The sequence below is a fragment of the Schistocerca piceifrons genome, chromosome 1, assembly GCF_021461385.2.
Source record: "Schistocerca piceifrons isolate TAMUIC-IGC-003096 chromosome 1, iqSchPice1.1, whole genome shotgun sequence".
Classification (NCBI taxonomy): Eukaryota; Metazoa; Arthropoda; class Insecta; order Orthoptera; family Acrididae; genus Schistocerca; species Schistocerca piceifrons.
The window spans coordinates 456,729,365-456,755,575 of NC_060138.1; the positions used below are offsets into that span (position 1 = coordinate 456,729,365).

Consider the following 26,211-nt stretch of genomic DNA (forward strand, 5'->3'; position numbering starts at 1 on the left):
GTATGGTAGCGACGCCACTTGTCTGTAGCTGTCGCAGTTAAGGAGACAGCGTCAAGAGACGTTTTCGTGCCGTGACCAGGTTTCGAACCTGCGCTTTCCTTAACCACTAAAGTATCGTAGCTGTAACTGTCAGGCGGAGCTAGAATGCTCCATGTATCAAACATATGTGAGCTCAAGGAGGTTACACTTGAAGGAAAAGCGGCAGGTTAACGCGATCACATCAAAACCCCCGGCAGCTACGGGATTCGAAACCGCGCCTACAGAGAGACTGGTGCCTTAAACCAGCGCCTTAAAGCGCTCGGCCACGCTACATGCGCTGCTTGGTGCGCCAGTGTTCCTAGCATTTGTAGAAACAGTGCACGCCACAGCTTCCTGTTCTGCTGGGACTGGCTGCTCATCCATCGCACTTCAAACGACTGCCCTTTTTGACTACAGAGAGCAGCGGACGTCTGCGCTCTGGGAGGCGACATTACGTGTTGGGGATGAAGTGGTAGTGCTAACTGCGGCCTGCGGAACACGAGTGAAAAAATCAAGAGAGTACTGTCATTTCGAGTACTCGCCATTGCAACGGCAGCAAGGCAAAACTTTCAAAATTGCCGTGACCAGGATTCGAACCTGGGTTATTGCGGCCACAACGCAATGTCCTAACCACTAGACGATCACGGCCATGGCCACGGAGGCGCCCGCGAAGGCAGCTGGCTGCAATGCAAGTGGCGATACCCAGCAAAGCCTAGGCCAAGGTGTACGCCACAGCAGTGTCAGACACGGTCTCCATCACATGTATACGAGCAAATGAACGTGCCTGCGCTGTCAGGACTCTAACTACAGTGGTTAGCTGCATTCACCTCCGTGGCAATGTCTTGCAGTCCTCCAAGCCTCTTGACTACAGGTACCGGTATGTGGCTCGATAACAAGTGGATAGACGCCGCATCTCTCTCGCCGTCAGGTGTTGCCGCGAGTCATACTTAACGTAGCTTTCTGCACGCGTCAGCGTAGCGTCAGTCGAGCAAAGTCGAGACAAGTCGCATAGGAGGAGCAACAAAAACGCGCAATTCCGGTACCGGGAATCGAACCCGGGCCTCCTGGGTGAGAGCCAGGTATCCTAGCCACTAGATCACACCGGACAACGACGGCAGTGCTCTTTCCAGCGAACGCAGCAGCCGCCCACGGTTAACTGACGACAACTGTAAAAAATCCACTCTCTCGCGTTATAGAACGGCGTGCTCCGGACGCATTTCGTGGAGACGAACGCCAGCAATGATGAGAGCAAAAGGTGCCTACAAATCCTGTCGTTGCACCACGCACTGTTCTACGACAATTCACCAAGCAGACGCTCACGCCTTGTTGTGCTGTTTCCTTTGCGGGCAATGAGTGCATCTGCCTTCGACACAGGAAACATTACACGTTCGGCAGCTGTGGGATTGGAACCCACGCCTCCGAAGAGAATGGTGCCTGAAACCAGCGCCTTAGACCGCTCGGCCACGCTACCTACACAACACGCGCGTCACAAGAGCTGCGTCCTACCCCACGAGGACACACCGCAACGGCACAAAAATGAGACGTAAAAAGTGGCAACGGTGGGATTCGAACCCACGCCTCCGGAGAGACTGGTGCCTAAAACCAGCGCCTTAGACCGCTCGGCCACGTTACCGTTGGATCAGCAGCGGCAAAACGTTTCGTTTGTACTACAAAGATCACTTCGAAATGGAAGTATCTTGGCAATCGCCGTGCCATGTATTTCCGCTGCTCTCCCACTGGAAGCGTCTCTTTAGGCCATCCACGGCAAGAAAAAGCCGTGCCCGCCGTATGGTAGCGACGCCACTTGTCTGTAGCTGTCGCAGTTAAGGAGACAGCGTCAAGAGACGTTTTCGTGCCGTGACCAGGTTTCGAACCTGCGCTTTCCTTAACCACTAAAGTATCGTAGCTGTAACTGTCAGGCGGAGCTAGAATGCTCCATGTATCAAACATATGTGAGCTCAAGGAGGTTACACTTGAAGGAAAAGCGGCAGGTTAACGCGATCACATCAAAACCCCCGGCAGCTACGGGATTCGAAACCGCGCCTACAGAGAGACTGGTGCCTTAAACCAGCGCCTTAAAGCGCTCGGCCACGCTACATGCGCTGCTTGGTGCGCCAGTGTTCCTAGCATTTGTAGAAACAGTGCACGCCACAGCTTCCTGTTCTGCTGGGACTGGCTGCTCATCCATCGCACTTCAAACGACTGCCCTTTTTGACTACAGAGAGCAGCGGACGTCTGCGCTCTGGGAGGCGACATTACGTGTTGGGGATGAAGTGGTAGTGCTAACTGCGGCCTGCGGAACACGAGTGAAAAAATCAAGAGAGTACTGTCATTTCGAGTACTCGCCATTGCAACGGCAGCAAGGCAAAACTTTCAAAATTGCCGTGACCAGGATTCGAACCTGGGTTATTGCGGCCACAACGCAATGTCCTAACCACTAGACGATCACGGCCATGGCCACGGAGGCGCCCGCGAAGGCAGCTGGCTGCAATGCAAGTGGCGATACCCAGCAAAGCCTAGGCCAAGGTGTACGCCACAGCAGTGTCAGACACGGTCTCCATCACATGTATACGAGCAAATGAACGTGCCTGCGCTGTCAGGACTCTAACTACAGTGGTTAGCTGCATTCACCTCCGTGGCAATGTCTTGCAGTCCTCCAAGCCTCTTGACTACAGGTACCGGTATGTGGCTCGATAACAAGTGGATAGACGCCGCATCTCTCTCGCCGTCAGGTGTTGCCGCGAGTCATACTTAACGTAGCTTTCTGCACGCGTCAGCGTAGCGTCAGTCGAGCAAAGTCGAGACAAGTCGCATAGGAGGAGCAACAAAAACGCGCAATTCCGGTACCGGGAATCGAACCCGGGCCTCCTGGGTGAGAGCCAGGTATCCTAGCCACTAGATCACACCGGACAACGACGGCAGTGCTCTTTCCAGCGAACGCAGCAGCCGCCCACGGTTAACTGACGACAACTGTAAAAAATCCACTCTCTCGCGTTATAGAACGGCGTGCTCCGGACGCATTTCGTGGAGACGAACGCCAGCAATGATGAGAGCAAAAGGTGCCTACAAATCCTGTCGTTGCACCACGCACTGTTCTACGACAATTCACCAAGCAGACGCTCACGCCTTGTTGTGCTGTTTCCTTTGCGGGCAATGAGTGCATCTGCCTTCGACACAGGAAACATTACACGTTCGGCAGCTGTGGGATTGGAACCCACGCCTCCGAAGAGAATGGTGCCTGAAACCAGCGCCTTAGACCGCTCGGCCACGCTACCTACACAACACGCGCGTCACAAGAGCTGCGTCCTACCCCACGAGGACACACCGCAACGGCACAAAAATGAGACGTAAAAAGTGGCAACGGTGGGATTCGAACCCACGCCTCCGGAGAGACTGGTGCCTAAAACCAGCGCCTTAGACCGCTCGGCCACGTTACCGTTGGATCAGCAGCGGCAAAACGTTTCGTTTGTACTACAAAGATCACTTCGAAATGGAAGTATCTTGGCAATCGCCGTGCCATGTATTTCCGCTGCTCTCCCACTGGAAGCGTCTCTTTAGGCCATCCACGGCAAGAAAAAGCCGTGCCCGCCGTATGGTAGCGACGCCACTTGTCTGTAGTTGTCGCAGTTAAGGAGACAGCGTCAAGAGACGTTTTCGTGCCGTGACCAGGTTTCGAACCTGCGCTTTCCTTAACCACTAAAGTATCGTAGCTGTAACTGTCAGGCGGAGCTAGAATGCTCCATGTATCAAACATATGTGAGCTCAAGGAGGTTACACTTGAAGGAAAAGCGGCAGGTTAACGCGATCACATCAAAACCCCCGGCAGCTACGGGATTCGAAACCGCGCCTACAGAGAGACTGGTGCCTTAAACCAGCGCCTTAAAGCGCTCGGCCACGCTACATGCGCTGCTTGGTGCGCCAGTGTTCCTAGCATTTGTAGAAACAGTGCACGCCACAGCTTCCTGTTCTGCTGGGACTGGCTGCTCATCCATCGCACTTCAAACGACTGCCCTTTTTGACTACAGAGAGCAGCGGACGTCTGCGCTCTGGGAGGCGACATTACGTGTTGGGGATGAAGTGGTAGTGCTAACTGCGGCCTGCGGAACACGAGTGAAAAAATCAAGAGAGTACTGTCATTTCGAGTACTCGCCATTGCAACGGCAGCAAGGCAAAACTTTCAAAATTGCCGTGACCAGGATTCGAACCTGGGTTATTGCGGCCACAACGCAATGTCCTAACCACTAGACGATCACGGCCATGGCCACGGAGGCGCCCGCGAAGGCAGCTGGCTGCAATGCAAGTGGCGATACCCAGCAAAGCCTAGGCCAAGGTGTACGCCACAGCAGTGTCAGACACGGTCTCCATCACATGTATACGAGCAAATGAACGTGCCTGCGCTGTCAGGACTCTAACTACAGTGGTTAGCTGCATTCACCTCCGTGGCAATGTCTTGCAGTCCTCCAAGCCTCTTGACTACAGGTACCGGTATGTGGCTCGATAACAAGTGGATAGACGCCGCATCTCTCTCGCCGTCAGGTGTTGCCGCGAGTCATACTTAACGTAGCTTTCTGCACGCGTCAGCGTAGCGTCAGTCGAGCAAAGTCGAGACAAGTCGCATAGGAGGAGCAACAAAAACGCGCAATTCCGGTACCGGGAATCGAACCCGGGCCTCCTGGGTGAGAGCCAGGTATCCTAGCCACTAGATCACACCGGACAACGACGGCAGTGCTCTTTCCAGCGAACGCAGCAGCCGCCCACGGTTAACTGACGACAACTGTAAAAAATCCACTCTCTCGCGTTATAGAACGGCGTGCTCCGGACGCATTTCGTGGAGACGAACGCCAGCAATGATGAGAGCAAAAGGTGCCTACAAATCCTGTCGTTGCACCACGCACTGTTCTACGACAATTCACCAAGCAGACGCTCACGCCTTGTTGTGCTGTTTCCTTTGCGGGCAATGAGTGCATCTGCCTTCGACACAGGAAACATTACACGTTCGGCAGCTGTGGGATTGGAACCCACGCCTCCGAAGAGAATGGTGCCTGAAACCAGCGCCTTAGACCGCTCGGCCACGCTACCTACACAACACGCGCGTCACAAGAGCTGCGTCCTACCCCACGAGGACACACCGCAACGGCACAAAAATGAGACGTAAAAAGTGGCAACGGTGGGATTCGAACCCACGCCTCCGGAGAGACTGGTGCCTAAAACCAGCGCCTTAGACCGCTCGGCCACGTTACCGTTGGATCAGCAGCGGCAAAACGTTTCGTTTGTACTACAAAGATCACTTCGAAATGGAAGTATCTTGGCAATCGCCGTGCCATGTATTTCCGCTGCTCTCCCACTGGAAGCGTCTCTTTAGGCCATCCACGGCAAGAAAAAGCCGTGCCCGCCGTATGGTAGCGACGCCACTTGTCTGTAGCTGTCGCAGTTAAGGAGACAGCGTCAAGAGACGTTTTCGTGCCGTGACCAGGTTTCGAACCTGCGCTTTCCTTAACCACTAAAGTATCGTAGCTGTAACTGTCAGGCGGAGCTAGAATGCTCCATGTATCAAACATATGTGAGCTCAAGGAGGTTACACTTGAAGGAAAAGCGGCAGGTTAACGCGATCACATCAAAACCCCCGGCAGCTACGGGATTCGAAACCGCGCCTACAGAGAGACTGGTGCCTTAAACCAGCGCCTTAAAGCGCTCGGCCACGCTACATGCGCTGCTTGGTGCGCCAGTGTTCCTAGCATTTGTAGAAACAGTGCACGCCACAGCTTCCTGTTCTGCTGGGACTGGCTGCTCATCCATCGCACTTCAAACGACTGCCCTTTTTGACTACAGAGAGCAGCGGACGTCTGCGCTCTGGGAGGCGACATTACGTGTTGGGGATGAAGTGGTAGTGCTAACTGCGGCCTGCGGAACACGAGTGAAAAAATCAAGAGAGTACTGTCATTTCGAGTACTCGCCATTGCAACGGCAGCAAGGCAAAACTTTCAAAATTGCCGTGACCAGGATTCGAACCTGGGTTATTGCGGCCACAACGCAATGTCCTAACCACTAGACGATCACGGCCATGGCCACGGAGGCGCCCGCGAAGGCAGCTGGCTGCAATGCAAGTGGCGATACCCAGCAAAGCCTAGGCCAAGGTGTACGCCACAGCAGTGTCAGACACGGTCTCCATCACATGTATACGAGCAAATGAACGTGCCTGCGCTGTCAGGACTCTAACTACAGTGGTTAGCTGCATTCACCTCCGTGGCAATGTCTTGCAGTCCTCCAAGCCTCTTGACTACAGGTACCGGTATGTGGCTCGATAACAAGTGGATAGACGCCGCATCTCTCTCGCCGTCAGGTGTTGCCGCGAGTCATACTTAACGTAGCTTTCTGCACGCGTCAGCGTAGCGTCAGTCGAGCAAAGTCGAGACAAGTCGCATAGGAGGAGCAACAAAAACGCGCAATTCCGGTACCGGGAATCGAACCCGGGCCTCCTGGGTGAGAGCCAGGTATCCTAGCCACTAGATCACACCGGACAACGACGGCAGTGCTCTTTCCAGCGAACGCAGCAGCCGCCCACGGTTAACTGACGACAACTGTAAAAAATCCACTCTCTCGCGTTATAGAACGGCGTGCTCCGGACGCATTTCGTGGAGACGAACGCCAGCAATGATGAGAGCAAAAGGTGCCTACAAATCCTGTCGTTGCACCACGCACTGTTCTACGACAATTCACCAAGCAGACGCTCACGCCTTGTTGTGCTGTTTCCTTTGCGGGCAATGAGTGCATCTGCCTTCGACACAGGAAACATTACACGTTCGGCAGCTGTGGGATTGGAACCCACGCCTCCGAAGAGAATGGTGCCTGAAACCAGCGCCTTAGACCGCTCGGCCACGCTACCTACACAACACGCGCGTCACAAGAGCTGCGTCCTACCCCACGAGGACACACCGCAACGGCACAAAAATGAGACGTAAAAAGTGGCAACGGTGGGATTCGAACCCACGCCTCCGGAGAGACTGGTGCCTAAAACCAGCGCCTTAGACCGCTCGGCCACGTTACCGTTGGATCAGCAGCGGCAAAACGTTTCGTTTGTACTACAAAGATCACTTCGAAATGGAAGTATCTTGGCAATCGCCGTGCCATGTATTTCCGCTGCTCTCCCACTGGAAGCGTCTCTTTAGGCCATCCACGGCAAGAAAAAGCCGTGCCCGCCGTATGGTAGCGACGCCACTTGTCTGTAGTTGTCGCAGTTAAGGAGACAGCGTCAAGAGACGTTTTCGTGCCGTGACCAGGTTTCGAACCTGCGCTTTCCTTAACCACTAAAGTATCGTAGCTGTAACTGTCAGGCGGAGCTAGAATGCTCCATGTATCAAACATATGTGAGCTCAAGGAGGTTACACTTGAAGGAAAAGCGGCAGGTTAACGCGATCACATCAAAACCCCCGGCAGCTACGGGATTCGAAACCGCGCCTACAGAGAGACTGGTGCCTTAAACCAGCGCCTTAAAGCGCTCGGCCACGCTACATGCGCTGCTTGGTGCGCCAGTGTTCCTAGCATTTGTAGAAACAGTGCACGCCACAGCTTCCTGTTCTGCTGGGACTGGCTGCTCATCCATCGCACTTCAAACGACTGCCCTTTTTGACTACAGAGAGCAGCGGACGTCTGCGCTCTGGGAGGCGACATTACGTGTTGGGGATGAAGTGGTAGTGCTAACTGCGGCCTGCGGAACACGAGTGAAAAAATCAAGAGAGTACTGTCATTTCGAGTACTCGCCATTGCAACGGCAGCAAGGCAAAACTTTCAAAATTGCCGTGACCAGGATTCGAACCTGGGTTATTGCGGCCACAACGCAATGTCCTAACCACTAGACGATCACGGCCATGGCCACGGAGGCGCCCGCGAAGGCAGCTGGCTGCAATGCAAGTGGCGATACCCAGCAAAGCCTAGGCCAAGGTGTACGCCACAGCAGTGTCAGACACGGTCTCCATCACATGTATACGAGCAAATGAACGTGCCTGCGCTGTCAGGACTCTAACTACAGTGGTTAGCTGCATTCACCTCCGTGGCAATGTCTTGCAGTCCTCCAAGCCTCTTGACTACAGGTACCGGTATGTGGCTCGATAACAAGTGGATAGACGCCGCATCTCTCTCGCCGTCAGGTGTTGCCGCGAGTCATACTTAACGTAGCTTTCTGCACGCGTCAGCGTAGCGTCAGTCGAGCAAAGTCGAGACAAGTCGCATAGGAGGAGCAACAAAAACGCGCAATTCCGGTACCGGGAATCGAACCCGGGCCTCCTGGGTGAGAGCCAGGTATCCTAGCCACTAGACCACACCGGACAACGACGGCAGTGCTCTTTCCAGCGAACGCAGCAGCCGCCCACGGTTAACTGACGACAACTGTAAAAAATCCACTCTCTCGCGTTATAGAACGGCGTGCTCCGGACGCATTTCGTGGAGACGAACGCCAGCAATGATGAGAGCAAGAGGTGCCTACAAATCCTGTCGTTGCACCACGCACTGTTCTACGACAATTCACCAAGCAGACGCTCACGCCTTGTTGTGCTGTTTCCTTTGCGGGCAATGAGTGCATCTGCCTTCGACACAGGAAACATTACACGTTCGGCAGCTGTGGGATTGGAACCCACGCCTCCGAAGAGAATGGTGCCTGAAACCAGCGCCTTAGACCGCTCGGCCACGCTACCTACACAACACGCGCGTCACAAGAGCTGCGTCCTACCCCACGAGGACACACCGCAACGGCACAAAAATGAGACGTAAAAAGTGGCAACGGTGGGATTCGAACCCACGCCTCCGGAGAGACTGGTGCCTAAAACCAGCGCCTTAGACCGCTCGGCCACGTTACCGTTGGATCAGCAGCGGCAAAACGTTTCGTTTGTACTACAAAGATCACTTCGAAATGGAAGTATCTTGGCAATCGCCGTGCCATGTATTTCCGCTGCTCTCCCACTGGAAGCGTCTCTTTAGGCCATCCACGGCAAGAAAAAGCCGTGCCCGCCGTATGGTAGCGACGCCACTTGTCTGTAGCTGTCGCAGTTAAGGAGACAGCGTCAAGAGACGTTTTCGTGCCGTGACCAGGTTTCGAACCTGCGCTTTCCTTAACCACTAAAGTATCGTAGCTGTAACTGTCAGGCGGAGCTAGAATGCTCCATGTATCAAACATATGTGAGCTCAAGGAGGTTACACTTGAAGGAAAAGCGGCAGGTTAACGCGATCACATCAAAACCCCCGGCAGCTACGGGATTCGAAACCGCGCCTACAGAGAGACTGGTGCCTTAAACCAGCGCCTTAAAGCGCTCGGCCACGCTACATGCGCTGCTTGGTGCGCCAGTGTTCCTAGCATTTGTAGAAACAGTGCACGCCACAGCTTCCTGTTCTGCTGGGACTGGCTGCTCATCCATCGCACTTCAAACGACTGCCCTTTTTGACTACAGAGAGCAGCGGACGTCTGCGCTCTGGGAGGCGACATTACGTGTTGGGGATGAAGTGGTAGTGCTAACTGCGGCCTGCGGAACACGAGTGAAAAAATCAAGAGAGTACTGTCATTTCGAGTACTCGCCATTGCAACGGCAGCAAGGCAAAACTTTCAAAATTGCCGTGACCAGGATTCGAACCTGGGTTATTGCGGCCACAACGCAATGTCCTAACCACTAGACGATCACGGCCATGGCCACGGAGGCGCCCGCGAAGGCAGCTGGCTGCAATGCAAGTGGCGATACCCAGCAAAGCCTAGGCCAAGGTGTACGCCACAGCAGTGTCAGACACGGTCTCCATCACATGTATACGAGCAAATGAACGTGCCTGCGCTGTCAGGACTCTAACTACAGTGGTTAGCTGCATTCACCTCCGTGGCAATGTCTTGCAGTCCTCCAAGCCTCTTGACTACAGGTACCGGTATGTGGCTCGATAACAAGTGGATAGACGCCGCATCTCTCTCGCCGTCAGGTGTTGCCGCGAGTCATACTTAACGTAGCTTTCTGCACGCGTCAGCGTAGCGTCAGTCGAGCAAAGTCGAGACAAGTCGCATAGGAGGAGCAACAAAAACGCGCAATTCCGGTACCGGGAATCGAACCCGGGCCTCCTGGGTGAGAGCCAGGTATCCTAGCCACTAGATCACACCGGACAACGACGGCAGTGCTCTTTCCAGCGAACGCAGCAGCCGCCCACGGTTAACTGACGACAACTGTAAAAAATCCACTCTCTCGCGTTATAGAACGGCGTGCTCCGGACGCATTTCGTGGAGACGAACGCCAGCAATGATGAGAGCAAAAGGTGCCTACAAATCCTGTCGTTGCACCACGCACTGTTCTACGACAATTCACCAAGCAGACGCTCACGCCTTGTTGTGCTGTTTCCTTTGCGGGCAATGAGTGCATCTGCCTTCGACACAGGAAACATTACACGTTCGGCAGCTGTGGGATTGGAACCCACGCCTCCGAAGAGAATGGTGCCTGAAACCAGCGCCTTAGACCGCTCGGCCACGCTACCTACACAACACGCGCGTCACAAGAGCTGCGTCCTACCCCACGAGGACACACCGCAACGGCACAAAAATGAGACGTAAAAAGTGGCAACGGTGGGATTCGAACCCACGCCTCCGGAGAGACTGGTGCCTAAAACCAGCGCCTTAGACCGCTCGGCCACGTTACCGTTGGATCAGCAGCGGCAAAACGTTTCGTTTGTACTACAAAGATCACTTCGAAATGGAAGTATCTTGGCAATCGCCGTGCCATGTATTTCCGCTGCTCTCCCACTGGAAGCGTCTCTTTAGGCCATCCACGGCAAGAAAAAGCCGTGCCCGCCGTATGGTAGCGACGCCACTTGTCTGTAGTTGTCGCAGTTAAGGAGACAGCGTCAAGAGACGTTTTCGTGCCGTGACCAGGTTTCGAACCTGCGCTTTCCTTAACCACTAAAGTATCGTAGCTGTAACTGTCAGGCGGAGCTAGAATGCTCCATGTATCAAACATATGTGAGCTCAAGGAGGTTACACTTGAAGGAAAAGCGGCAGGTTAACGCGATCACATCAAAACCCCCGGCAGCTACGGGATTCGAAACCGCGCCTACAGAGAGACTGGTGCCTTAAACCAGCGCCTTAAAGCGCTCGGCCACGCTACATGCGCTGCTTGGTGCGCCAGTGTTCCTAGCATTTGTAGAAACAGTGCACGCCACAGCTTCCTGTTCTGCTGGGACTGGCTGCTCATCCATCGCACTTCAAATGACTGCCCTTTTTGACTACAGAGAGCAGCGGACGTCTGCGCTCTGGGAGGCGACATTACGTGTTGGGGATGAAGTGGTAGTGCTAACTGCGGCCTGCGGAACACGAGTGAAAAAATCAAGAGAGTACTGTCATTTCGAGTACTCGCCATTGCAACGGCAGCAAGGCAAAACTTTCAAAATTGCCGTGACCAGGATTCGAACCTGGGTTATTGCGGCCACAACGCAATGTCCTAACCACTAGACGATCACGGCCATGGCCACGGAGGCGCCCGCGAAGGCAGCTGGCTGCAATGCAAGTGGCGATACCCAGCAAAGCCTAGGCCAAGGTGTACGCCACAGCAGTGTCAGACACGGTCTCCATCACATGTATACGAGCAAATGAACGTGCCTGCGCTGTCAGGACTCTAACTACAGTGGTTAGCTGCATTCACCTCCGTGGCAATGTCTTGCAGTCCTCCAAGCCTCTTGACTACAGGTACCGGTATGTGGCTCGATAACAAGTGGATAGACGCCGCATCTCTCTCGCCGTCAGGTGTTGCCGCGAGTCATACTTAACGTAGCTTTCTGCACGCGTCAGCGTAGCGTCAGTCGAGCAAAGTCGAGACAAGTCGCATAGGAGGAGCAACAAAAACGCGCAATTCCGGTACCGGGAATCGAACCCGGGCCTCCTGGGTGAGAGCCAGGTATCCTAGCCACTAGACCACACCGGACAACGACGGCAGTGCTCTTTCCAGCGAACGCAGCAGCCGCCCACGGTTAACTGACGACAACTGTAAAAAATCCACTCTCTCGCGTTATAGAACGGCGTGCTCCGGACGCATTTCGTGGAGACGAACGCCAGCAATGATGAGAGCAAAAGGTGCCTACAAATCCTGTCGTTGCACCACGCACTGTTCTACGACAATTCACCAAGCAGACGCTCACGCCTTGTTGTGCTGTTTCCTTTGCGGGCAATGAGTGCATCTGCCTTCGACACAGGAAACATTACACGTTCGGCAGCTGTGGGATTGGAACCCACGCCTCCGAAGAGAATGGTGCCTGAAACCAGCGCCTTAGACCGCTCGGCCACGCTACCTACACAACACGCGCGTCACAAGAGCTGCGTCCTACCCCACGAGGACACACCGCAACGGCACAAAAATGAGACGTAAAAAGTGGCAACGGTGGGATTCGTACCCACGCCTCCGGAGAGACTGGTGCCTAAAACCAGCGCCTTAGACCGCTCGGCCACGTTACCGTTGGATCAGCAGCGGCAAAACGTTTCGTTTGTACTACAAAGATCACTTCGAAATGGAAGTATCTTGGCAATCGCCGTGCCATGTATTTCCGCTGCTCTCCCACTGGAAGCGTCTCTTTAGGCCATCCACGGCAAGAAAAAGCCGTGCCCGCCGTATGGTAGCGACGCCACTTGTCTGTAGCTGTCGCAGTTAAGGAGACAGCGTCAAGAGACGTTTTCGTGCCGTGACCAGGTTTCGAACCTGCGCTTTCCTTAACCACTAAAGTATCGTAGCTGTAACTGTCAGGCGGAGCTAGAATGCTCCATGTATCAAACATATGTGAGCTCAAGGAGGTTACACTTGAAGGAAAAGCGGCAGGTTAACGCGATCACATCAAAACCCCCGGCAGCTACGGGATTCGAAACCGCGCCTACAGAGAGACTGGTGCCTTAAACCAGCGCCTTAAAGCGCTCGGCCACGCTACATGCGCTGCTTGGTGCGCCAGTGTTCCTAGCATTTGTAGAAACAGTGCACGCCACAGCTTCCTGTTCTGCTGGGACTGGCTGCTCATCCATCGCACTTCAAACGACTGCCCTTTTCGACTACAGAGAGCAGCGGACGTCTGCGCTCTGGGAGGCGACATTACGTGTTGGGGATGAAGTGGTAGTGCTAACTGCGGCCTGCGGAACACGAGTGAAAAAATCAAGAGAGTACTGTCATTTCGAGTACTCGCCATTGCAACGGCAGCAAGGCAAAACTTTCAAAATTGCCGTGACCAGGATTCGAACCTGGGTTATTGCGGCCACAACGCAATGTCCTAACCACTAGACGATCACGGCCATGGCCACGGAGGCGCCCGCGAAGGCAGCTGGCTGCAATGCAAGTGGCGATACCCAGCAAAGCCTAGGCCAAGGTGTACGCCACAGCAGTGTCAGACACGGTCTCCATCACATGTATACGAGCAAATGAACGTGCCTGCGCTGTCAGGACTCTAACTACAGTGGTTAGCTGCATTCACCTCCGTGGCAATGTCTTGCAGTCCTCCAAGCCTCTTGACCACAGGTACCGGTATGTGGCTCGATAACAAGTGGATAGACGCCGCATCTCTCTCGCCGTCAGGTGTTGCCGCGAGTCATACTTAACGTAGCTTTCTGCACGCGTCAGCGTAGCGTCAGTCGAGCAAAGTCGAGACAAGTCGCATAGGAGGAGCAACAAAAACGCGCAATTCCGGTACCGGGAATCGAACCCGGGCCTCCTGGGTGAGAGCCAGGTATCCTAGCCACTAGACCACACCGGACAACGACGGCAGTGCTCTTTCCAGTGAACGCAGCAGCCGCCCACGGTTAACTGACGACAACTGTAAAAAATCCACTCTCTCGCGTTATAGAACGGCGTGCTCCGGACGCATTTCGTGGAGACGAACGCCAGCAATGATGAGAGCAAAAGGTGCCTACAAATCCTGTCGTTGCACCACGCACTGTTCTACGACAATTCACCAAGCAGACGCTCACGCCTTGTTGTGCTGTTTCCTTTGCGGGCAATGAGTGCATCTGCCTTCGACACAGGAAACATTACACGTTCGGCAGCTGTGGGATTGGAACCCACGCCTCCGAAGAGAATGGTGCCTGAAACCAGCGCCTTAGACCGCTCGGCCACGCTACCTACACAACACGCGCGTCACAAGAGCTGCGTCCTACCCCACGAGGACACACCGCAACGGCACAAAAATGAGACGTAAAAAGTGGCAACGGTGGGATTCGTACCCACGCCTCCGGAGAGACTGGTGCCTAAAACCAGCGCCTTAGACCGCTCGGCCACGTTACCGTTGGATCAGCAGCGGCAAAACGTTTCGTTTGTACTACAAAGATCACTTCGAAATGGAAGTATCTTGGCAATCGCCGTGCCATGTATTTCCACTGCTCTCCCACTGGAAGCGTCTCTTTAGGCCATCCACAGCAAGAAAAAGCCGTGCCCGCCGTATGGTAGCGACGCCACTTGTCTGTAGCTGTCGCAGTTAAGGATACAGCGTCAAGAGACGTTTTCGTGCCGTGACCAGGTTTCGAACCTGCGCTTTCCTTAACCACTAAAGTATCGTAGCTGTAACTGTCAGGCGGAGCTAGAATGCTCCATGTATCAAACATATGTGAGCTCAAGGAGGTTACACTTGAAGGAAAAGCGGCAGGTTAACGCGATCACATCAAAACCCCCGGCAGCTACGGGATTCGAAACCGCGCCTACAGAGAGACTGGTGCCTTAAACCAGCGCCTTAAAGCGCTCGGCCACGCTACATGCGCTGCTTGGTGCGCCAGTGTTCCTAGCATTTGTAGAAACAGTGCACGCCACAGCTTCCTGTTCTGCTGGGACTGGCTGCTCATCCATCGCACTTCAAACGACTGCCCTTTTCGACTATAGAGAGCAGCGGACGTCTGCGCTCTGGGAGGCGACATTACGTGTTGGGGATGAAGTGGTAGTGCTAACTGCGGCCTGCGGAACACGAGTGAAAAAATCAAGAGAGTACTGTCATTTCGAGTACTCGCCATTGCAACGGCAGCAAGGCAAAACTTTCAAAATTGCCGTGACCAGGATTCGAACCTGGGTTATTGCGGCCACAACGCAATGTCCTAACCACTAGACGATCACGGCCATGGCCACGGAGGCGCCCGCGAAGGCAGCTGGCTGCAATGCAAGTGGCGATACCCAGCAAAGCCTAGGCCAAGGTGTACGCCACAGCAGTGTCAGACACGGTCTCCATCACATGTATACGAGCAAATGAACGTGCCTGCGCTGTCAGGACTCTAACTACAGTGGTTAGCTGCATTCACCTCCGTGGCAATGTCTTGCAGTCCTCCAAGCCTCTTGACCACAGGTACCGGTATGTGGCTCGATAACAAGTGGATAGACGCCGCATCTCTCTCGCCGTCAGGTGTTGCCGCGAGTCATACTTAACGTAGCTTTCTGCACGCGTCAGCGTAGCGTCAGTCGAGCAAAGTCGAGACAAGTCGCATAGGAGGAGCAACAAAAACGCGCAATTCCGGTACCGGGAATCGAACCCGGGCCTCCTGGGTGAGAGCCAGGTATCCTAGCCACTAGACCACACCGGACAACGACGGCAGTGCTCTTTCCAGTGAACGCAGCAGCCGCCCACGGTTAACTGACGACAACTGTAAAAAATCCACTCTCTCGCGTTATAGAACGGCGTGCTCCGGACGCATTTCGTGGAGACGAACGCCAGCAATGATGAGAGCAAAAGGTGCCTACAAATCCTGTCGTTGCACCACGCACTGTTCTACGACAATTCACCAAGCAGACGCTCACGCCTTGTTGTGCTGTTTCCTTTGCGGGCAATGAGTGCATCTGCCTTCGACACAGGAAACATTACACGTTCGGCAGCTGTGGGATTGGAACCCACGCCTCCGAAGAGAATGGTGCCTGAAACCAGCGCCTTAGACCGCTCGGCCACGCTACCTACACAACACGCGCGTCACAAGAGCTGCGTCCTACCCCACGAGGACACACCGCAACGGCACAAAAATGAGACGTAAAAAGTGGCAACGGTGGGATTCGTACCCACGCCTCCGGAGAGACTGGTGCCTAAAACCAGCGCCTTAGACCGCTCGGCCACGTTACCGTTGGATCAGCAGCGGCAAAACGTTTCGTTTGTACTACAAAGATCACTTCGAAATGGAAGTATCTTGGCAATCGCCGTGCCATGTATTTCCACTGCTCTCCCACTGGAAGCGTCTCTTTAGGCCATCCACAGCAAGAAAAAGCCGTGCCCGCCGTATGGTAGCGACGCCACTTGTCTGTAGCTGTCGCAGTTAAGGATACAGCGTCAAGAGACGTTTTCGTGCCGTGACCAGGTTTCGAACCTGCGCTTTCCTTAACCACTAAAGTATCGTAGCTGTAACTGTCAGGCGGAGCTAGAATGCTCCATGTATCAAACATATGTGAGCTCAAGGAGGTTACACTTGAAGGAAAAGCGGCAGGTTAACGCGATCACATCAAAACCCCCGGCAGCTACGGGATTCGAAACCGCGCCTACAGAGAGACTGGTGCCTTAAACCAGCGCCTTAAAGCGCTCGGCCACGCTACATGCGCTGCTTGGTGCGCCAGTGTTCCTAGCATTTGTAGAAACAGTGCACGCCACAGCTTCCTGTTCTGCTGGGACTGGCTGCTCATCCATCGCACTTCAAACGACTGCCCTTTTCGACTATAGAGAGCAGCGGACGTCTGCGCTCTGGGAGGCGACATTACGTGTTGGGGATGAAGTGGTAGTGCTAACTGCGGCCTGCGGAACACGAGTGAAAAAATCAAGAGAGTACTGTCATTTCGAGTACTCGCCATTGCAACGGCAGCAAGGCAAAACTTTCAAAATTGCCGTGACCAGGATTCGAACCTGGGTTATTGCGGCCACAACGCAATGTCCTAACCACTAGACGATCACGGCCATGGCCACGGAGGCGCCCGCGAAGGCAGCTGGCTGCAATGCAAGTGGCGATACCCAGCAAAGCCTAGGCCAAGGTGTACGCCACAGCAGTGTCAGACACGGTCTCCATCACATGTATACGAGCAAATGAACGTGCCTGCGCTGTCAGGACTCTAACTACAGTGGTTAGCTGCATTCACCTCCGTGGCAATGTCTTGCAGTCCTCCAAGCCTCTTGACTACAGGTACCGGTATGTGGCTCGATAACAAGTGGATAGACGCCGCATCTCTCTCGCCGTCAGGTGTTGCCGCGAGTCATACTTAACGTAGCTTTCTGCACGCGTCAGCGTAGCGTCAGTCGAGCAAAGTCGAGACAAGTCGCATAGGAGGAGCAACAAAAACGCGCAATTCCGGTACCGGGAATCGAACCCGGGCCTCCTGGGTGAGAGCCAGGTATCCTAGCCACTAGACCACACCGGACAACGACGGCAGTGCTCTTTCCAGCGAACGCAGCAGCCGCCCACGGTTAACTGACGACAACTGTAAAAAATCCACTCTCTCGCGTTATAGAACGGCGTGCTCCGGACGCATTTCGTGGAGACGAACGCCAGCAATGATGAGAGCAAAAGGTGCCTACAAATCCTGTCGTTGCACCACGCACTGTTCTACGACAATTCACCAAGCAGACGCTCACGCCTTGTTGTGCTGTTTCCTTTGCGGGCAATGAGTGCATCTGCCTTCGACACAGGAAACATTACACGTTCGGCAGCTGTGGGATTGGAACCCACGCCTCCGAAGAGAATGGTGCCTGAAACCAGCGCCTTAGACCGCTCGGCCACGCTACCTACACAACACGCGCGTCACAAGAGCTGCGTCCTACCCCACGAGGACACACCGCAACGGCACAAAAATGAGACGTAAAAAGTGGCAACGGTGGGATTCGTACCCACGCCTCCGGAGAGACTGGTGCCTAAAACCAGCGCCTTAGACCGCTCGGCCACGTTACCGTTGGATCAGCAGCGGCAAAACGTTTCGTTTGTACTACAAAGATCACTTCGAAATGGAAGTATCTTGGCAATCGCCGTGCCATGTATTTCCGCTGCTCTCCCACTGGAAGCGTCTCTTTAGGCCATCCACGGCAAGAAAAAGCCGTGCCCGCCGTATGGTAGCGACGCCACTTGTCTGTAGCTGTCGCAGTTAAGGAGACAGCGTCAAGAGACGTTTTCGTGCCGTGACCAGGTTTCGAACCTGCGCTTTCCTTAACCACTAAAGTATCGTAGCTGTAACTGTCAGGCGGAGCTAGAATGCTCCATGTATCAAACATATGTGAGCTCAAGGAGGTTACACTTGAAGGAAAAGCGGCAGGTTAACGCGATCACATCAAAACCCCCGGCAGCTACGGGATTCGAAACCGCGCCTACAGAGAGACTGGTGCCTTAAACCAGCGCCTTAAAGCGCTCGGCCACGCTACATGCGCTGCTTGGTGCGCCAGTGTTCCTAGCATTTGTAGAAACAGTGCACGCCACAGCTTCCTGTTCTGCTGGGACTGGCTGCTCATCCATCGCACTTCAAACGACTGCCCTTTTCGACTACAGAGAGCAGCGGACGTCTGCGCTCTGGGAGGCGACATTACGTGTTGGGGATGAAGTGGTAGTGCTAACTGCGGCCTGCGGAACACGAGTGAAAAAATCAAGAGAGTACTGTCATTTCGAGTACTCGCCATTGCAACGGCAGCAAGGCAAAACTTTCAAAATTGCCGTGACCAGGATTCGAACCTGGGTTATTGCGGCCACAACGCAATGTCCTAACCACTAGACGATCACGGCCATGGCCACGGAGGCGCCCGCGAAGGCAGCTGGCTGCAATGCAAGTGGCGATACCCAGCAAAGCCTAGGCCAAGGTGTACGCCACAGCAGTGTCAGACACGGTCTCCATCACATGTATACGAGCAAATGAACGTGCCTGCGCTGTCAGGACTCTAACTACAGTGGTTAGCTGCATTCACCTCCGTGGCAATGTCTTGCAGTCCTCCAAGCCTCTTGACCACAGGTACCGGTATGTGGCTCGATAACAAGTGGATAGACGCCGCATCTCTCTCGCCGTCAGGTGTTGCCGCGAGTCATACTTAACGTAGCTTTCTGCACGCGTCAGCGTAGCGTCAGTCGAGCAAAGTCGAGACAAGTCGCATAGGAGGAGCAACAAAAACGCGCAATTCCGGTACCGGGAATCGAACCCGGGCCTCCTGGGTGAGAGCCAGGTATCCTAGCCACTAGACCACACCGGACAACGACGGCAGTGCTCTTTCCAGTGAACGCAGCAGCCGCCCACGGTTAACTGACGACAACTGTAAAAAATCCACTCTCTCGCGTTATAGAACGGCGTGCTCCGGACGCATTTCGTGGAGACGAACGCCAGCAATGATGAGAGCAAAAGGTGCCTACAAATCCTGTCGTTGCACCACGCACTGTTCTACGACAATTCACCAAGCAGACGCTCACGCCTTGTTGTGCTGTTTCCTTTGCGGGCAATGAGTGCATCTGCCTTCGACACAGGAAACATTACACGTTCGGCAGCTGTGGGATTGGAACCCACGCCTCCGAAGAGAATGGTGCCTGAAACCAGCGCCTTAGACCGCTCGGCCACGCTACCTACACAACACGCGCGTCACAAGAGCTGCGTCCTACCCCACGAGGACACACCGCAACGGCACAAAAATGAGACGTAAAAAGTGGCAACGGTGGGATTCGTACCCACGCCTCCGGAGAGACTGGTGCCTAAAACCAGCGCCTTAGACCGCTCGGCCACGTTACCGTTGGATCAGCAGCGGCAAAACGTTTCGTTTGTACTACAAAGATCACTTCGAAATGGAAGTATCTTGGCAATCGCCGTGCCATGTATTTCCACTGCTCTCCCACTGGAAGCGTCTCTTTAGGCCATCCACAGCAAGAAAAAGCCGTGCCCGCCGTATGGTAGCGACGCCACTTGTCTGTAGCTGTCGCAGTTAAGGATACAGCGTCAAGAGACGTTTTCGTGCCGTGACCAGGTTTCGAACCTGCGCTTTCCTTAACCACTAAAGTATCGTAGCTGTAACTGTCAGGCGGAGCTAGAATGCTCCATGTATCAAACATATGTGAGCTCAAGGAGGTTACACTTGAAGGAAAAGCGGCAGGTTAACGCGATCACATCAAAACCCCCGGCAGCTACGGGATTCGAAACCGCGCCTACAGAGAGACTGGTGCCTTAAACCAGCGCCTTAAAGCGCTCGGCCACGCTACATGCGCTGCTTGGTGCGCCAGTGTTCCTAGCATTTGTAGAAACAGTGCACGCCACAGCTTCCTGTTCTGCTGGGACTGGCTGCTCATCCATCGCACTTCAAACGACTGCCCTTTTCGACTATAGAGAGCAGCGGACGTCTGCGCTCTGGGAGGCGACATTACGTGTTGGGGATGAAGTGGTAGTGCTAACTGCGGCCTGCGGAACACGAGTGAAAAAATCAAGAGAGTACTGTCATTTCGAGTACTCGCCATTGCAACGGCAGCAAGGCAAAACTTTCAAAATTGCCGTGACCAGGATTCGAACCTGGGTTATTGCGGCCACAACGCAATGTCCTAACCACTAGACGATCACGGCCATGGCCACGGAGGCGCCCGCGAAGGCAGCTGGCTGCAATGCAAGTGGCGATACCCAGCAAAGCCTAGGCCAAGGTGTACGCCACAGCAGTGTCAGACACGGTCTCCATCACATGTATACGAGCAAATGAACGTGCCTGCGCTGTCAGGACTCTAACTACAGTGGTTAGCTGCATTCACCTCCGTGGCAATGTCTTGCAGTCCTCCAAGCCTCTTGACCACAGGTACCGGTATGTGGCTCGATAACAAGTGGATAGACGCCGCATCTCTCTCGCCGTCAGGTGTTGCCGCGAGTCATACTTAACGTAGCTTTCTGCACGCGTCAGCGTAGCGTCAGTCGAGCAAAGTCGAGACAAGTCGCATAGGAGGAGCAACAAAAACGCGCAATTCCGGTACCGGGAATCGAACCCGGGCCTCCTGGGTGAGAGCCAGGTATCCTAGCCACTAGACCACACCGGACAACGACGGCAGTGCTCTTTCCAGTGAACGCAGCAGCCGCCCACGGTTAACTGACGACAACTGTAAAAAATCCACTCTCTCGCGTTATAGAACGGCGTGCTCCGGACGCATTTCGTGGAGACGAACGCCAGCAATGATGAGAGCAAAAGGTGCCTACAAATCCTGTCGTTGCACCACGCACTGTTCTACGACAATTCACCAAGCAGACGCTCACGCCTTGTTGTGCTGTTTCCTTTGCGGGCAATGAGTGCATCTGCCTTCGACACAGGAAACATTACACGTTCGGCAGCTGTGGGATTGGAACCCACGCCTCCGAAGAGAATGGTGCCTGAAACCAGCGCCTTAGACCGCTCGGCCACGCTACCTACACAACACGCGCGTCACAAGAGCTGCGTCCTACCCCACGAGGACACACCGCAACGGCACAAAAATGAGACGTAAAAAGTGGCAACGGTGGGATTCGTACCCACGCCTCCGGAGAGACTGGTGCCTAAAACCAGCGCCTTAGACCGCTCGGCCACGTTACCGTTGGATCAGCAGCGGCAAAACGTTTCGTTTGTACTACAAAGATCACTTCGAAATGGAAGTATCTTGGCAATCGCCGTGCCATGTATTTCCACTGCTCTCCCACTGGAAGCGTCTCTTTAGGCCATCCACAGCAAGAAAAAGCCGTGCCCGCCGTATGGTAGCGACGCCACTTGTCTGTAGCTGTCGCAGTTAAGGATACAGCGTCAAGAGACGTTTTCGTGCCGTGACCAGGTTTCGAACCTGCGCTTTCCTTAACCACTAAAGTATCGTAGCTGTAACTGTCAGGCGGAGCTAGAATGCTCCATGTATCAAACATATGTGAGCTCAAGGAGGTTACACTTGAAGGAAAAGCGGCAGGTTAACGCGATCACATCAAAACCCCCGGCAGCTACGGGATTCGAAACCGCGCCTACAGAGAGACTGGTGCCTTAAACCAGCGCCTTAAAGCGCTCGGCCACGCTACATGCGCTGCTTGGTGCGCCAGTGTTCCTAGCATTTGTAGAAACAGTGCACGCCACAGCTTCCTGTTCTGCTGGGACTGGCTGCTCATCCATCGCACTTCAAACGACTGCCCTTTTCGACTATAGAGAGCAGCGGACGTCTGCGCTCTGGGAGGCGACATTACGTGTTGGGGATGAAGTGGTAGTGCTAACTGCGGCCTGCGGAACACGAGTGAAAAAATCAAGAGAGTACTGTCATTTCGAGTACTCGCCATTGCAACGGCAGCAAGGCAAAACTTTCAAAATTGCCGTGACCAGGATTCGAACCTGGGTTATTGCGGCCACAACGCAATGTCCTAACCACTAGACGATCACGGCCATGGCCACGGAGGCGCCCGCGAAGGCAGCTGGCTGCAATGCAAGTGGCGATACCCAGCAAAGCCTAGGCCAAGGTGTACGCCACAGCAGTGTCAGACACGGTCTCCATCACATGTATACGAGCAAATGAACGTGCCTGCGCTGTCAGGACTCTAACTACAGTGGTTAGCTGCATTCACCTCCGTGGCAATGTCTTGCAGTCCTCCAAGCCTCTTGACTACAGGTACCGGTATGTGGCTCGATAACAAGTGGATAGACGCCGCATCTCTCTCGCCGTCAGGTGTTGCCGCGAGTCATACTTAACGTAGCTTTCTGCACGCGTCAGCGTAGCGTCAGTCGAGCAAAGTCGAGACAAGTCGCGTAGGAGGAGCAACAAAAACGCGCAATTCCGGTACCGGGAATCGAACCCGGGCCTCCTGGGTGAGAGCCAGGTATCCTAGCCACTAGACCACACCGGACAACGACGGCAGTGCTCTTTCCAGCGAACGCAGCAGCCGCCCACGGTTAACTGACGACAACTGTAAAAAATCCACTCTCTCGCGTTATAGAACGGCGTGCTCCGGACGCATTTCGTGGAGACGAACGCCAGCAATGATGAGAGCAAAAGGTGCCTACAAATCCTGTCGTTGCACCACGCACTGTTCTACGACAATTCACCAAGCAGACGCTCACGCCTTGTTGTGCTGTTTCCTTTGCGGGCAATGAGTGCATCTGCCTTCGACACAGGAAACATTACACGTTCGGCAGCTGTGGGATTGGAACCCACGCCTCCGAAGAGAATGGTGCCTGAAACCAGCGCCTTAGACCGCTCGGCCACGCTACCTACACAACACGCGCGTCACAAGAGCTGCGTCCTACCCCACGAGGACACACCGCAACGGCACAAAAATGAGACGTAAAAAGTGGCAACGGTGGGATTCGTACCCACGCCTCCGGAGAGACTGGTGCCTAAAACCAGCGCCTTAGACCGCTCGGCCACGTTACCGTTGGATCAGCAGCGGCAAAACGTTTCGTTTGTACTACAAAGATCACTTCGAAATGGAAGTATCTTGGCAATCGCCGTGCCATGTATTTCCGCTGCTCTCCCACTGGAAGCGTCTCTTTAGGCCATCCACGGCAAGAAAAAGCCGTGCCCGCCGTATGGTAGCGACGCCACTTGTCTGTAGCTGTCGCAGTTAAGGAGACAGCGTCAAGAGACGTTTTCGTGCCGTGACCAGGTTTCGAACCTGCGCTTTCCTTAACCACTAAAGTATCGTAGCTGTAACTGTCAGGCGGAGCTAGAATGCTCCATGTATCAAACATATGTGAGCTCAAGGAGGTTACACTTGAAGGAAAAGCGGCAGGTTAACGCGATCACATCAAAACCCCCGGCAGCTACGGGATTCGAAACCGCGCCTACAGAGAGACTGGTGCCTTAAACCAGCGCCTTAAAGCGCTCGGCCACGCTACATGCGCTGCTTGGTGCGCCAGTGTTCCTAGCATTTGTAGAAACAGTGCACGCCACAGCTTCCTGTTCTGCTGGGACTGGCTGCTCATCCATCGCACTTCAAACGACTGCCCTTTTCGACTACAGAGAGCAGCGGACGTCTGCGCTCTGGGAGGCGACATTACGTGTTGGGGATGAAGTGGTAGTGCTAACTGCGGCCTGCGGAACACGAGTGAAAAAATCAAGAGAGTACTGTCATTTCGAGTACTCGCCATTGCAACGGCAGCAAGGCAAAACTTTCAAAATTGCCGTGACCAGGATTCGAACCTGGGTTATTGCGGCCACAACGCAATGTCCTAACCACTAGACGATCACGGCCATGGCCACGGAGGCGCCCGCGAAGGCAGCTGGCTGCAATGCAAGTGGCGATACCCAGCAAAGCCTAGGCCAAGGTGTACGCCACAGCAGTGTCAGACACGGTCTCCATCACATGTATACGAGCAAATGAACGTGCCTGCGCTGTCAGGACTCTAACTACAGTGGTTAGCTGCATTCACCTCCGTGGCAATGTCTTGCAGTCCTCCAAGCCTCTTGACTACAGGTACCGGTATGTGGCTCGATAACAAGTGGATAGACGCCGCATCTCTCTCGCCGTCAGGTGTTGCCGCGAGTCATACTTAACGTAGCTTTCTGCACGCGTCAGCGTAGCGTCAGTCGAGCAAAGTCGAGACAAGTCGCATAGGAGGAGCAACAAAAACGCGCAATTCCGGTACCGGGAATCGAACCCGGGCCTCCTGGGTGAGAGCCAGGTATCCTAGCCACTAGACCACACCGGACAACGACGGCAGTGCTCTTTCCAGCGAACGCAGCAGCCGCCCACGGTTAACTGACGACAACTGTAAAAAATCCACTCTCTCGCGTTATAGAACGGCGTGCTCCGGACGCATTTCGTGGAGACGAACGCCAGCAATGATGAGAGCAAAAGGTGCCTACAAATCCTGTCGTTGCACCACGCACTGTTCTACGACAATTCACCAAGCAGACGCTCACGCCTTGTTGTGCTGTTTCCTTTGCGGGCAATGAGTGCATCTGCCTTCGACACAGGAAACATTACACGTTCGGCAGCTGTGGGATTGGAACCCACGCCTCCGAAGAGAATGGTGCCTGAAACCAGCGCCTTAGACCGCTCGGCCACGCTACCTACACAACACGCGCGTCACAAGAGCTGCGTCCTACCCCACGAGGACACACCGCAACGGCACAAAAATGAGACGTAAAAAGTGGCAACGGTGGGATTCGTACCCACGCCTCCGGAGAGACTGGTGCCTAAAACCAGCGCCTTAGACCGCTCGGCCACGTTACCGTTGGATCAGCAGCGGCAAAACGTTTCGTTTGTACTACAAAGATCACTTCGAAATGGAAGTATCTTGGCAATCGCCGTGCCATGTATTTCCGCTGCTCTCCCACTGGAAGCGTCTCTTTATGCCATCCACAGCAAGAAAAAGCCGTGCCCGCCGTATGGTAGCGACGCCACTTGTCTGTAGCTGTCGCAGTTAAGGATACAGCGTCAAGAGACGTTTTCGTGCCGTGACCAGGTTTCGAACCTGCGCTTTCCTTAACCACTAAAGTATCGTAGCTGTAACTGTCAGGCGGAGCTAGAATGCTCCATGTATCAAACATATGTGAGCTCAAGGAGGTTACACTTGAAGGAAAAGCGGCAGGTTAACGCGATCACATCAAAACCCCCGGCAGCTACGGGATTCGAAACCGCGCCTACAGAGAGACTGGTGCCTTAAACCAGCGCCTTAAAGCGCTCGGCCACGCTACATGCGCTGCTTGGTGCGCCAGTGTTCCTAGCATTTGTAGAAACAGTGCACGCCACAGCTTCCTGTTCTGCTGGGACTGGCTGCTCATCCATCGCACTTCAAACGACTGCCCTTTTCGACTATAGAGAGCAGCGGACGTCTGCGCTCTGGGAGGCGACATTACGTGTTGGGGATGAAGTGGTAGTGCTAACTGCGGCCTGCGGAACACGAGTGAAAAAATCAAGAGAGTACTGTCATTTCGAGTACTCGCCATTGCAACGGCAGCAAGGCAAAACTTTCAAAATTGCCGTGACCAGGATTCGAACCTGGGTTATTGCGGCCACAACGCAATGTCCTAACCACTAGACGATCACGGCCATGGCCACGGAGGCGCCCGCGAAGGCAGCTGGCTGCAATGCAAGTGGCGATACCCAGCAAAGCCTAGGCCAAGGTGTACGCCACAGCAGTGTCAGACACGGTCTCCATCACATGTATACGAGCAAATGAACGTGCCTGCGCTGTCAGGACTCTAACTACAGTGGTTAGCTGCATTCACCTCCGTGGCAATGTCTTGCAGTCCTCCAAGCCTCTTGACTACAGGTACCGGTATGTGGCTCGATAACAAGTGGATAGACGCCGCATCTCTCTCGCCGTCAGGTGTTGCCG

The 26,211-nt window shown here is 54.3% G+C and overlaps 43 non-coding genes across 43 annotated transcripts; all 43 read right to left on the minus strand.

Moving 5' to 3' along the window:
- Positions 1-594: 594 nt before the first annotated feature.
- Positions 595-666, minus strand: Trnah-gug. Its single transcript has one exon. It is a non-coding gene; the product is annotated as a tRNA-His (tRNA).
- Positions 667-1,052: 386 nt separating this feature from the next.
- Positions 1,053-1,124, minus strand: Trnae-cuc. Its single transcript has one exon. It is a non-coding gene; the product is annotated as a tRNA-Glu (tRNA).
- A 445-nt stretch (positions 1,125-1,569) lies between these two features.
- Positions 1,570-1,651, minus strand: Trnal-uag. Its single transcript has one exon. It is a non-coding gene; the product is annotated as a tRNA-Leu (tRNA).
- Positions 1,652-2,398: 747 nt separating this feature from the next.
- Positions 2,399-2,470, minus strand: Trnah-gug. Its single transcript has one exon. It is a non-coding gene; the product is annotated as a tRNA-His (tRNA).
- Positions 2,471-2,856: 386 nt separating this feature from the next.
- On the minus strand, positions 2,857-2,928 carry Trnae-cuc. The gene has a single exon. It is a non-coding gene; the product is annotated as a tRNA-Glu (tRNA).
- Positions 2,929-3,373: 445 nt separating this feature from the next.
- Trnal-uag lies at positions 3,374-3,455 on the minus strand. The gene has a single exon. It is a non-coding gene; the product is annotated as a tRNA-Leu (tRNA).
- Positions 3,456-4,202: 747 nt separating this feature from the next.
- Trnah-gug lies at positions 4,203-4,274 on the minus strand. The gene has a single exon. It is a non-coding gene; the product is annotated as a tRNA-His (tRNA).
- Positions 4,275-4,660: 386 nt separating this feature from the next.
- On the minus strand, positions 4,661-4,732 carry Trnae-cuc. The gene has a single exon. It is a non-coding gene; the product is annotated as a tRNA-Glu (tRNA).
- Positions 4,733-5,177: 445 nt separating this feature from the next.
- Trnal-uag lies at positions 5,178-5,259 on the minus strand. The gene has a single exon. It is a non-coding gene; the product is annotated as a tRNA-Leu (tRNA).
- A 747-nt stretch (positions 5,260-6,006) lies between these two features.
- On the minus strand, positions 6,007-6,078 carry Trnah-gug. The gene has a single exon. It is a non-coding gene; the product is annotated as a tRNA-His (tRNA).
- Positions 6,079-6,464: 386 nt separating this feature from the next.
- Positions 6,465-6,536, minus strand: Trnae-cuc. Its single transcript has one exon. It is a non-coding gene; the product is annotated as a tRNA-Glu (tRNA).
- A 445-nt stretch (positions 6,537-6,981) lies between these two features.
- Trnal-uag lies at positions 6,982-7,063 on the minus strand. The gene has a single exon. It is a non-coding gene; the product is annotated as a tRNA-Leu (tRNA).
- A 747-nt stretch (positions 7,064-7,810) lies between these two features.
- Positions 7,811-7,882, minus strand: Trnah-gug. The gene has a single exon. It is a non-coding gene; the product is annotated as a tRNA-His (tRNA).
- Positions 7,883-8,268: 386 nt separating this feature from the next.
- Trnae-cuc lies at positions 8,269-8,340 on the minus strand. The gene has a single exon. It is a non-coding gene; the product is annotated as a tRNA-Glu (tRNA).
- Positions 8,341-8,785: 445 nt separating this feature from the next.
- Positions 8,786-8,867, minus strand: Trnal-uag. The gene has a single exon. It is a non-coding gene; the product is annotated as a tRNA-Leu (tRNA).
- Positions 8,868-9,614: 747 nt separating this feature from the next.
- Trnah-gug lies at positions 9,615-9,686 on the minus strand. The gene has a single exon. It is a non-coding gene; the product is annotated as a tRNA-His (tRNA).
- Positions 9,687-10,072: 386 nt separating this feature from the next.
- Trnae-cuc lies at positions 10,073-10,144 on the minus strand. The gene has a single exon. It is a non-coding gene; the product is annotated as a tRNA-Glu (tRNA).
- A 445-nt stretch (positions 10,145-10,589) lies between these two features.
- Positions 10,590-10,671, minus strand: Trnal-uag. Its single transcript has one exon. It is a non-coding gene; the product is annotated as a tRNA-Leu (tRNA).
- A 747-nt stretch (positions 10,672-11,418) lies between these two features.
- On the minus strand, positions 11,419-11,490 carry Trnah-gug. Its single transcript has one exon. It is a non-coding gene; the product is annotated as a tRNA-His (tRNA).
- Positions 11,491-11,876: 386 nt separating this feature from the next.
- On the minus strand, positions 11,877-11,948 carry Trnae-cuc. Its single transcript has one exon. It is a non-coding gene; the product is annotated as a tRNA-Glu (tRNA).
- A 445-nt stretch (positions 11,949-12,393) lies between these two features.
- Positions 12,394-12,475, minus strand: Trnal-uag. Its single transcript has one exon. It is a non-coding gene; the product is annotated as a tRNA-Leu (tRNA).
- Positions 12,476-13,222: 747 nt separating this feature from the next.
- On the minus strand, positions 13,223-13,294 carry Trnah-gug. The gene has a single exon. It is a non-coding gene; the product is annotated as a tRNA-His (tRNA).
- A 386-nt stretch (positions 13,295-13,680) lies between these two features.
- Trnae-cuc lies at positions 13,681-13,752 on the minus strand. The gene has a single exon. It is a non-coding gene; the product is annotated as a tRNA-Glu (tRNA).
- Positions 13,753-14,197: 445 nt separating this feature from the next.
- On the minus strand, positions 14,198-14,279 carry Trnal-uag. The gene has a single exon. It is a non-coding gene; the product is annotated as a tRNA-Leu (tRNA).
- Positions 14,280-15,026: 747 nt separating this feature from the next.
- Trnah-gug lies at positions 15,027-15,098 on the minus strand. The gene has a single exon. It is a non-coding gene; the product is annotated as a tRNA-His (tRNA).
- A 386-nt stretch (positions 15,099-15,484) lies between these two features.
- On the minus strand, positions 15,485-15,556 carry Trnae-cuc. The gene has a single exon. It is a non-coding gene; the product is annotated as a tRNA-Glu (tRNA).
- A 445-nt stretch (positions 15,557-16,001) lies between these two features.
- Positions 16,002-16,083, minus strand: Trnal-uag. The gene has a single exon. It is a non-coding gene; the product is annotated as a tRNA-Leu (tRNA).
- A 747-nt stretch (positions 16,084-16,830) lies between these two features.
- Trnah-gug lies at positions 16,831-16,902 on the minus strand. The gene has a single exon. It is a non-coding gene; the product is annotated as a tRNA-His (tRNA).
- A 386-nt stretch (positions 16,903-17,288) lies between these two features.
- Positions 17,289-17,360, minus strand: Trnae-cuc. Its single transcript has one exon. It is a non-coding gene; the product is annotated as a tRNA-Glu (tRNA).
- A 445-nt stretch (positions 17,361-17,805) lies between these two features.
- On the minus strand, positions 17,806-17,887 carry Trnal-uag. Its single transcript has one exon. It is a non-coding gene; the product is annotated as a tRNA-Leu (tRNA).
- A 747-nt stretch (positions 17,888-18,634) lies between these two features.
- Positions 18,635-18,706, minus strand: Trnah-gug. The gene has a single exon. It is a non-coding gene; the product is annotated as a tRNA-His (tRNA).
- A 386-nt stretch (positions 18,707-19,092) lies between these two features.
- Trnae-cuc lies at positions 19,093-19,164 on the minus strand. Its single transcript has one exon. It is a non-coding gene; the product is annotated as a tRNA-Glu (tRNA).
- Positions 19,165-19,609: 445 nt separating this feature from the next.
- Positions 19,610-19,691, minus strand: Trnal-uag. Its single transcript has one exon. It is a non-coding gene; the product is annotated as a tRNA-Leu (tRNA).
- Positions 19,692-20,438: 747 nt separating this feature from the next.
- Trnah-gug lies at positions 20,439-20,510 on the minus strand. Its single transcript has one exon. It is a non-coding gene; the product is annotated as a tRNA-His (tRNA).
- Positions 20,511-20,896: 386 nt separating this feature from the next.
- Positions 20,897-20,968, minus strand: Trnae-cuc. The gene has a single exon. It is a non-coding gene; the product is annotated as a tRNA-Glu (tRNA).
- Positions 20,969-21,413: 445 nt separating this feature from the next.
- Trnal-uag lies at positions 21,414-21,495 on the minus strand. Its single transcript has one exon. It is a non-coding gene; the product is annotated as a tRNA-Leu (tRNA).
- A 747-nt stretch (positions 21,496-22,242) lies between these two features.
- On the minus strand, positions 22,243-22,314 carry Trnah-gug. Its single transcript has one exon. It is a non-coding gene; the product is annotated as a tRNA-His (tRNA).
- A 386-nt stretch (positions 22,315-22,700) lies between these two features.
- On the minus strand, positions 22,701-22,772 carry Trnae-cuc. The gene has a single exon. It is a non-coding gene; the product is annotated as a tRNA-Glu (tRNA).
- Positions 22,773-23,217: 445 nt separating this feature from the next.
- Positions 23,218-23,299, minus strand: Trnal-uag. Its single transcript has one exon. It is a non-coding gene; the product is annotated as a tRNA-Leu (tRNA).
- A 747-nt stretch (positions 23,300-24,046) lies between these two features.
- On the minus strand, positions 24,047-24,118 carry Trnah-gug. Its single transcript has one exon. It is a non-coding gene; the product is annotated as a tRNA-His (tRNA).
- A 386-nt stretch (positions 24,119-24,504) lies between these two features.
- On the minus strand, positions 24,505-24,576 carry Trnae-cuc. The gene has a single exon. It is a non-coding gene; the product is annotated as a tRNA-Glu (tRNA).
- Positions 24,577-25,021: 445 nt separating this feature from the next.
- On the minus strand, positions 25,022-25,103 carry Trnal-uag. Its single transcript has one exon. It is a non-coding gene; the product is annotated as a tRNA-Leu (tRNA).
- Positions 25,104-25,850: 747 nt separating this feature from the next.
- Trnah-gug lies at positions 25,851-25,922 on the minus strand. The gene has a single exon. It is a non-coding gene; the product is annotated as a tRNA-His (tRNA).
- Between the last annotated feature and the right edge of the window lie 289 nt (positions 25,923-26,211).